At 34.6% G+C, this 9,850-nt stretch overlaps 1 long non-coding RNA gene across 1 annotated transcript; it reads right to left on the bottom strand.

Moving 5' to 3' along the window:
* Nucleotides 1-7,041: 7,041 nt before the first annotated feature.
* Nucleotides 7,042-8,643, bottom strand: LOC143247565 (uncharacterized). Its single transcript, XR_013026611.1, has 2 exons — nucleotides 8,515-8,643; nucleotides 7,042-7,241 (listed from the first exon to the last, which is right to left on the bottom strand). It is a non-coding gene; the product is annotated as an uncharacterized LOC143247565 (long non-coding RNA).
* Between the last annotated feature and the right edge of the window lie 1,207 nt (nucleotides 8,644-9,850).

Below are 9,850 nucleotides of genomic sequence, written 5' to 3' on the forward strand. Positions count from 1 at the left end.
CTGCTTTTTAGTGTTATAAATCCTTACACTTACAACTAAGCCACCGAGACGAAATTGACTGGGGTACAATAAACGTAATATTGAACACTATTTACATAGTGTCATTTCTTTCAAGAACATTCGGTATTACGTGAATACTTTTTCTAAATTAACAAAACACTATCGTAATTAATTATACTTATTATGAGGCATTATTTTATTTGTTTGCTTGTAGTTAAGCGCTAAAGGCATATCTCTGCTCTGCTCACTACAAGTATTCAAACTTGATTTCTAGCAGTGTAAGTCTTCAAACATACCAATGTGTGTGTCACTGGGAGGTCAAAGCATAAAGTAGTACTGTACTAACCCCATCATATTGTTGTAAGGTATATTTTTAATGTTATACTTTAATTTGTTCCTAGAAGGAACAGCAAGTCATCACAGATAATGAAGATACATTACTGTTAATCGACAAGTTTCAACTAAGGGTAAATTAATTATAAAAATGAATAGACAACTTTAAGGCGTGCGCTTCGTAATCTGAGGGTCGCGGGTTCGCGCCCGAGTCGCGCCAAACATGCTCGCCCTCCCAGCCGTGGGGGCGTTATAATGTGACGGTCAATCCCACTATTCGTTGGTAAAAGAGTAGCCCAAGAGTTGGCGGTGGGTGGTGATGACTAGCTGCCTTCCCTCTAGTCTTACACTGCTAAATTAGGGACGGCTAGCACAGATAGCCCTCGAGTAGCTTTGTGCGAAATTCCAAAAAACAAACAAACAAAAAACAAGAAGTATAAGGGATTTCACTGAGTGGTTCAAACCAGTGTTATTAGAGAGAGTTATCGTGTTTACTCATTAACTGGATCGAGTAACCATGGAATGCTGTAAAAAAATCTGTTGAAACGTTGTAATGGAATGTGGGCCTACAACTCGTGTCGAAGTGAACTAGCTTGTATAAGAAATAAAGCAATTCTTTATCGTTACAGAGATTGGTTTCTTCCCTTGTTTATTGAAAATAATGCAACGCCAATCAAGAACTATATGTGGATTCTCTTTACCAATAAGTAGTGGGATTGATAACAATATTATAATGTTCCAACAATTTTATGGACACAGATGTTTGGTGACGAGATTCGAACACACAGTTTACGAGTTCAATGCTCTAACTCTCAGGCAATGCCTGGCTTACATGAACTACATTTGGCATTATTTTTAACTTATGATTTTCAAAACCAGTGAAAATGTATAATACTTTTTAATCACTCTATGTCCACCATATCTACTACCCCATATGCAAGTGAAATGGTTTTCCTGTCACCATTGTGTTTCTTGTGATGGGAAAACCATTCATGTAGGTCATTTAATTTACCTGTAATTCTTCTTATTGATAATCTCTAAGGGGACAAATACAGAACGCAGCCTCATAAAAATGTATTAAGCATGATTTTTTATGACAAATATAATGAATTACAATCAACATTCGCTTGCCTAGTTAAAAACGTTCACACAACAACAGTTAACTCGGCTTGACTCCCGTTCCTCTCCCTCAAGTAAGGGAGGAAGCAGGAAAGTTTTTGTTTGCTTTTCTTAGTAATTAAGAAAACATTACACTATTTTATAAGTTAGATAATATGAGGCTCAAAAAATAACCTTAATGGGTCTAACACTCTCCTAGCATGGTCTTCGAAGTTAAGTGATATTTATTGACTTCAATCAGATGGGAAATAAAAGGCAATCTTGTATAAGAACTGTCAAGATCTATTATCACCAATTCCAGTTAACTGAAAATTTTAAACAACAACATAAGCTTTTAAGTGTCTCTTTTTATTGATAGCCTTTCTACATGTTTTTGTTATTTATTTTATAATTAATATATAGAAAGATCTGAAATATCCAGTATCCATGTCTTGCTTGTTAGGGGTCGCAAATACTGTGTATAATTTTGAAACATCTTTCCCATTTTGTTAGCAACTTTATTTTAACACTCTGACAAAAATTAGCTTGCATATTAAAATATCACTAATATAAAGATAGCTTCATTTTCAGATGCTTCCCGAAAACGATGGTTCAACAATTACGTCATGTAAGCAGCTTGTAGACAAATAACGTACGAGGGCTGTTCAAAAAATACGCGGACTGACGTCATAAAACAAAATGTACTTTATTTAGAAGTTACAGGTCTGGGACCCCTTCAAAGTACTCTCCTCCCCGACGCACACACTTATCCCAACGGTGTTTCCACTAGTTGAAACAGTCCTGGCACGCTTCTTTTGTAATGTCCTCCAGCTCCTTCGTCGCATTTGCCTTAATCTCGGGAATCGTCTCAAATCTTCTTCCTTTCAAGGGTCTTTTGAGTTTGGGGAACAAGAAAAAATCGCAACGAGCAAGGTCAGGTGAATAGGGGGGTTGGGGTGGGGAAGAACAGTGATCGAGTGTTTGGCCAAAAACTCACGAGTTCTGAGGCACAAATTTCGCGGCAACGCGGTGCATCTTCAATTTTGTCGACGACCCACACGTCGACAAATTCAACACCCTGGTGCGAGCAAATCGACGTCTGACTGTCAGGGAGCTTGCTGAAGAGTGTGGGATATCAGTTGACGTGAAAGGACGTCCAGGACGCTCATCATCTTCAATAGACTGTCGACCATCCTTAAAACGTTCATGCCACTTGAAACATGCCGTACGTTTCATTGCAACATCACCGTAAGCCGTGTTAAGCATAGCAAAAGTTTCAGTCGCAGATTTTCCAAGTTTAACACAAAATTTCACAGCAAGTCGTTGCTCCTTCAGGTCATTCATTCTGAAATCCGCCAAACGAAAAAGTCGCACTTCACTTAAAACCGCGTAGCTAATACACAAATGAAGATATCTGTAATCGGGAAATGGCGTCTTAATCAGCTGATCTGTGCGAACCTAGCGATACCAAGCGGATTCCCCTGGAACCAACTGGAGCCGCGCAATTCAAACAATCTGCGTATTTTTTGAACAGACCTCGTATGCCACATTTTCTAGACAGAGATACTTGAAGGAAACTTGCAAGTTAACATAAAATTCCTGTTGATTTCAAATTCACTCAAAAGCCTAGCCCTAAAAAAAAGTCATTACTTAATAGAAATAATATAGAATCACATAATACCTATATTTTTCAATAGAATAACATGCCAAAACAGTCCAAAATTCTACAGCAGAGAAACCTGGAAAAAATTGGAAACCAAAGTTACCAAACATAATAAAAATTCCTACCATATTCAGCACCATAGCAGCTTTAAAAAAATCCTCCGTATGTCGATACATAACACTGTAATTTTAAACAATTGATTGGACTAAACACTATTCTAAACCAACATCCAGGAGTACCAAAGATACTTCCGGTTATCAAACATCAACACACACACACAAAATAAATTACGTTAGATTGATTGGACTAAACATTATTCTAAACCAACATCCAGGAGAACTAAAGATACTTCCTGTTACCAAACATTAACACACACAAAATTATATTTATTGGACTAAACACTATTCTAAACCCGTATCCAGAAGTACTATTTATTTTCAGATTTGGGACAGAGGTCGCGAGAGTTGGAATGTTCTAAGATCGTCTATTTCCTTATGAGCAGTACTGTGATTTCTACTGTGAATGTAAATATGAGAAAAGACACTTCAAGAATGCCCAAACAGTCTTGTTTTCAGAGGCAAACGTCGGGGTCTTTATGAGAATTGTGATTATCCAAAGCGTGCTGGATGTCCAGATGGAATTCGTACAATAGGGTGTAAGTAACCTAGAAAAGTATATATTACAAAGAAATATTTGTACACTTGATTTATCTAAGCTCTTCTAGTGGTGGAAATTGGAATTTGAAAAGTTACAAAATAAATAAGATTTTCGTGTCTTTTTTATTTCTTTAAAGTTTACAAGTTGTATAGTGAGTAACATTTGCATTTAGACTAGGTGCGACGTTACGATTACTGATACACGAGTCAGAGAACAATCGCACCAGTAATCGAAATGTTGTAACTTGTAACATATATATATATATATACTTAATTAGTTAGTAAACTTCAAACAAAACTATTAATTAAGATTATTGTTTTAAACGTATTCTTATTTAGATGAAGAATTGTTGTCATTCTGACATGGAACTTTCAACGAATCTTCGGGTGGGACAGTATGTGTGGTGGTGGTAGGGGGAGGTCTATGAACTTGCAACGTTAATATCTAAGGTTCGATTCTCCGCTACGGACACAGCAGACAGCCCACTGTGGCTTTACTGTGAAACAAACGGATATCACATTAATACTGGAAAGCCAAGCTGGTGAGATCGTGAGAGAAAAATATAAAACCAAAAGTTAAAAAAACTGAAAAAGGTTATCAAATAGTGGAATGTTGATACAGTAACATCTTCTGCCGCAAACAATAAAGTAATAGTAATAAGTAAGTTGTTTCAGGCTGTACTGTAAAGTGCAGACATTAAAAGAACAGATTTTTGTAATTTTGAGAGGTACAAATGTTTGAAAAATAAACAAAACTAAATAAATTACTGCAGACTATCGCTCTCATTTTCGTACTTGCTTTACAAGCTATTAATATTTACCTTGAAATATGTTTTCTTGTTTATAGTTAAGTGCAAGGCTACACAATAGGCTCGTTGTATTGTGCCCACCACCCTTATTGAAGAGCGATTTGTTGCTCTGGAAGCCCGCAGACATACCGCTGAACCACCGGAAACATTTGTTTTTTGTATATCTCTAAACATGTATTTTTGTAACATCAAAAAAAAAATATATTATTTATCTTTACAAAAAAAAACGAATCATTGCTTAAACAGAGACTTTAAGGTTGACGAGTTTTCCTGCTGACAAGAATAAATTATTTCCTTTGAATTAAATGTTTAAATTTACTTTAAATTAATCACACGACCTATACTTACTGCTCGAAATGTAATTGATTTTTATATTATCTACAAAAATACCTAAAGAAAATTCTTTATTAATCGAAAAAAAATCATATGACGAATTTCAACGCGATTTCCACATCTGTCACCTGATGTGAGCCAAAAGAGAAAGTCTTTATATATTTACGTAAGATTTTTAAAATATAATTTTCTTTTCTATTTCAGTGAAGAATTCTATTGAACTTCAGTTAGATTACGTTTTATTTTCTTTCAACAGCTTTAATATTTTGAGGTTTTAAATTATTTTCTCTAACATATTATTTTATTCCAAAACTAGAAGTACATTGCTGGCCAAAATCGTAAGGCCAATGAACACAAAGAAAAAATATGCCTTTTGCGTTGTTAGTCTCAACCACTTATTTGAGGATCAAGTGCACTTTGACCTTAGATATCTCTCTCGTTGTCCGGGAATATATGCGCTTATCCAGGGTCAGGTGTACTTGCATTCTTCCTTTTCTCTGTTGGTGTGGACTGTTTAGTATATTAATAATTACTACATGAGGGCCACAGTAACCCGCATTTACTCAGGACTCTATCAGAGCAATGTCCATGCATCTTTCACCAACAGTTCATCACCAATTGATCTTGAGTGAAAGTTTGATTTGGTTTGTTTTAAATTTCGTGCAAAGCTACACGAGGGTTATCTGTGCTAGCCGTCCCGAATTTTGCAGTGCAAGACAAGACAGAAGGCAGCTATTCATCACTATCCATCGCCAATTTTTGGGCTACTCTTTTACCAACAAATGGTGGGATTAATCGTTATAACGCCCAAACAGCTGAAAGGGCGAGCATGTTTGGTGTGATGGGGATTCGAACCATGACTCTCGGATTACGAGTGAAGTGACTTTACCACCTGGCCATGCCAGGCCTCTCGAGTGTAAGTATCAACGAGATATGTTTTACAAAAGAATTAGTGTACCTGTGAATATTGTTGCCAAGTGAACTTTTGAATATGCCACCTAAAAGTTTATAAATCGATATGCCGATTTTGTTGCTCTGCTACAGTCACTATACTATAAGCATTGGAAGCTATAATTGTGTTAAAGGCTTATTAATAAGAAAACTACAGATATTTGACCAGGAACGTTTATAGATTTCGGTCATTATAAACTTCAGTAAACTAACTTTGGACATCGGTATTTACACGAGGCCATTAGATATTTTCGTTGGGAAAACTCACGCGTGAAGAATAGAGCTAGTTAGCATTACTGTCAAAAGAAGTGTATCTATGCATCAACGTAAGTCATTTGCAACTCGTGAACCGTCAACAAAGTATTCAATTCCATACTGAATATAGGACTTGATATTGTTTGTAAAACTTTTGAAAAGAAACCATTATTTGTAGTAACCATTATCATAAATTACATTGATTGTATAGTAAAATATATTTATGTAAAGAACGAAAATTGTGTGTGTAAATATTGTTGGCATATATCATAATTTTAATACCCAGACATTTAATTAACTTCTAAATTAAAATCAAAATTTTCAGCTCTTCGAAATTTTATAACATAACGTACCTAACGTAAGTGACATAATAAATCAAAGACTCGTCTGAGATACATTGTCATATTTAACATAAAGTTTTGGTGCCCTATTTATAAACAATTATATCTACCAAGTTAAAAGGTGCGCAGCATTGGCAGGAGAATAAGGCACTCGACTCGTAATCCGAGGGTCGCCTTTTTAACCGTGGAAGCATTATAATATGTACATCACTCCCACTATTCATTAGTAAAAGAGTAGCCCAAGAGTTGGCAGTGAGAGGTGATGACTAGTTACCTTAAGTCTTCCACTGCAAAATTTTGGATGGCTATCTCAGATAGCCCTCGTGTAGCTTTGCACAAAATTTAAAACCAAGTTAAAAATATAGCTCCAAAAATGTGTTTGTTATTGTCAAACCATTACTACAAAAACTAAACTTGTGGCTTCTGAAATGCAGACAATCAAAAGTTAAAAATTATTATTTTTATCTTTTTACAAAGACCAATTACTGTTTTGATTAAAGTATACATTTGATTTTATTAAATATTTAGACAGCACTTTATTTTAGTTTTTTAAAATTTTACAGTTCACATTTGGTACACAGAGTTAACAAAATATTTAGCTGTTTTTCCCTCCTTATAACCATTTGATTGAGCAAATTACAGATACAAGTAAATCTGAATATAGAGGTTTCTTCAGTGCTTTCAAAATTAAGCACTTTCTTTGATGCTGACTTTCATATTCTTACATCATGGTGTGTTTAGCCTTCATTAGATGCTCTTTACAGATTATCAACCGCTGGATCTGGGATGTACCTTCATATATCTGCAAAAACAGTAACAAAACATTAATATACTAATAGCTAAAGAAGCTATTATACAACATCTTACCCTCTAGTAAGAAACTTCAAAATTTTTCAAAGGTAGAGTTAATATTAAGGTGATGTAGTAACAAGCATTGCTTTCATATTTTCTAAAACAAATCTACTTTTGATAAAATAACCCTAAAACCTTCTTTCTTTGTTGAGTACAAATACACACTGATGGAAATAATTACAGAAACAGTGAATAAAATGGAAATATTACAAGTTTTGTCCTCATTCCATCTTATCCATGAAAATGAGCTGCACCATAGCTATACGCTGCTAGTTTACACTGACTGGCTAACCAATAAAGCAGTGCTGCACTGGCATCATGCCTATAAAAGAACAGACAATCCTACTGTAAACCACCAGTAAGGTTGTGTCTGCACTCATGGTTCCACAGACATAAATGACACATGATAAATTTGTACAAATCAAAGTTTTTCTGTTGAAGTCTCCTAACAATAGATTGAGATGAAATTTTACAATTCAAAGGGAGCTGTAAGAAATAAGGGTGAATGAAACTGGTACTGGTTTTCAAAACTCAAGCACTTTCAAACAGTTCACTATCCACTAGATATCTTGCCAACATTCTAGCTGCAAGTACAATGAGTATTATCTCTGGAATAATAAAATACACATCAGCACAAAGTAGCCTCAACACCCATAGCTTAAAAGAGATAATCACACCAAATGGTTGAAATGGTCATTGGGTCCTAATGAACAGAACAACATCAAGCTCGAGGAAAGTGCTTTATAGAGAAAAGTCTATATTCAAATTGTTTAGCAAAAATTATTGACAAAATTTTTATGATAAAGGTATGAAAGTCGACAAGTGATACAATTGACAAGTGAAGCATGATAAGAAACCAATAGAACTTTTAGTTGCATCTCAGACAATTCTGTTTGAGATCTACATGAAATTGATCACCAACAAGTTATGAACAAATTCTTATCCAAAATTTTTTTGCATCTGGTGTTAGACTTGTTGAGTGGGGATTCATTTACTAGCAAGACAGTGATCTCTAGGACGCAGCAAATACAAAATTGGACCATTTACTTACAGTTACTATGTTTGTGTGACTCATATAAGTGCATCAACTATGCATTTTTATAATTATTTCCAGAACTGTAAAGTGTATGTCACCTCAAATCTAGATGTTTTAAATTTAAACTTACATTATTTATGTCAATGGCATGGATTTAGTCTTAAGTTTATTTTCAAAATTTACCTACCTGAAATATTTTTGCATCACGCATCAACTTCTCGACTGGATATTCAGAGTTGAAGCCATTTCCACCAAAGATCTGCTTAAGAAAATTACATAACAAGCAATTATGAATAAAGATAAATTTGAAACCCCATGCACGATTTATAACAATCAAAATATGAAAGTTTCCTCAAGTAAAATTTGGTATAAAAAAAAAACCTTCAATTGAGAAAAGCATTAAAGAGAAAAATCATGTGTTAATAAATAGAAGTTTTGGTTTGGTTTGGTTTGAATTTCGTGCAAAGCTACACGAGGGCTATCTGCACTAGCCGTCCCTAATTTAGCAGTTTAAGGCTAGAGGGAAGGCAGCTAGTCATCACCACCCAATGCCTACTCTTGGGCTACTCTTTTACCAATGAATAGTGGGATTAATAGTCATATTATAACACCCTCACAGCTATGAATTATCTTTGGACAAAAAACATAATTTTTGTTCCATAATAAAGAGGAACTCAAATAATTAGTAACTATGCTATCAACCTGCTATGTTTTAACATCACAATAATTCATTCTGACAAACATATTACAATTGTACAATCTAACTATCAGTTTAACAGTTTGATAAAAAAGTCAACTGGTAAGTGACCTTACTCATGAGTTCTTTATGATTGTTTCACATGTTTTTGACAACTTTAAGATATCAAGGTTATGGTCAACGTTGAATTACTGCACTTTGGCTTAACTGCAATTTCATACTGAAACTGAACATAACAAACATTTCATTTCTGTATGACTTACGATAAATAGATATATTTCTATATTTGACACAATGGATGTCTTTTGTCTATTCATGTTGCTTGAGAAATCACAGGTCTCTCAGAAGCTAAATAGTAACTTCAAATTTATTAAGTGCTTTAAAGGATAATTAAGAACTGTGTGTGCGTTTTTCTTATAGCAAAGCCACAATGAGCTATCTGCTGTGTCCACCTCAGGGAATCAAACCCCTGATTTTAGCATTGTAAAACCAAAGACTTACTGCTATCCGAGCAGGGGAACTGAGTAATAATGAGTCAGTCTCTAGATTATGACGTATGTGATACAAACATTATATTTTCTTTCCCACTTATTATATTATGAGTAGATCTGCTTAACATTTAAAATACTGTACATATTTTATTTGTTCTGGACATTGTAGCAGTGTTGTATCACACTAACATACAAATCATGGCCATTCTGTTGACACTGCATTTGTGCTTGTCTTGCACTTATTACAAGAACATTTTAACCAAGATTATTTGTCATAGGCCTCCAAGTGTTAACTACAATTTTCTTCTGTACTTTACATTTAGATGTTCAGTGTA

This window comes from Tachypleus tridentatus, chromosome 3 (assembly GCF_004210375.1).
Source record: "Tachypleus tridentatus isolate NWPU-2018 chromosome 3, ASM421037v1, whole genome shotgun sequence".
Taxonomy (NCBI): domain Eukaryota; kingdom Metazoa; phylum Arthropoda; class Merostomata; order Xiphosura; family Limulidae; genus Tachypleus; species Tachypleus tridentatus.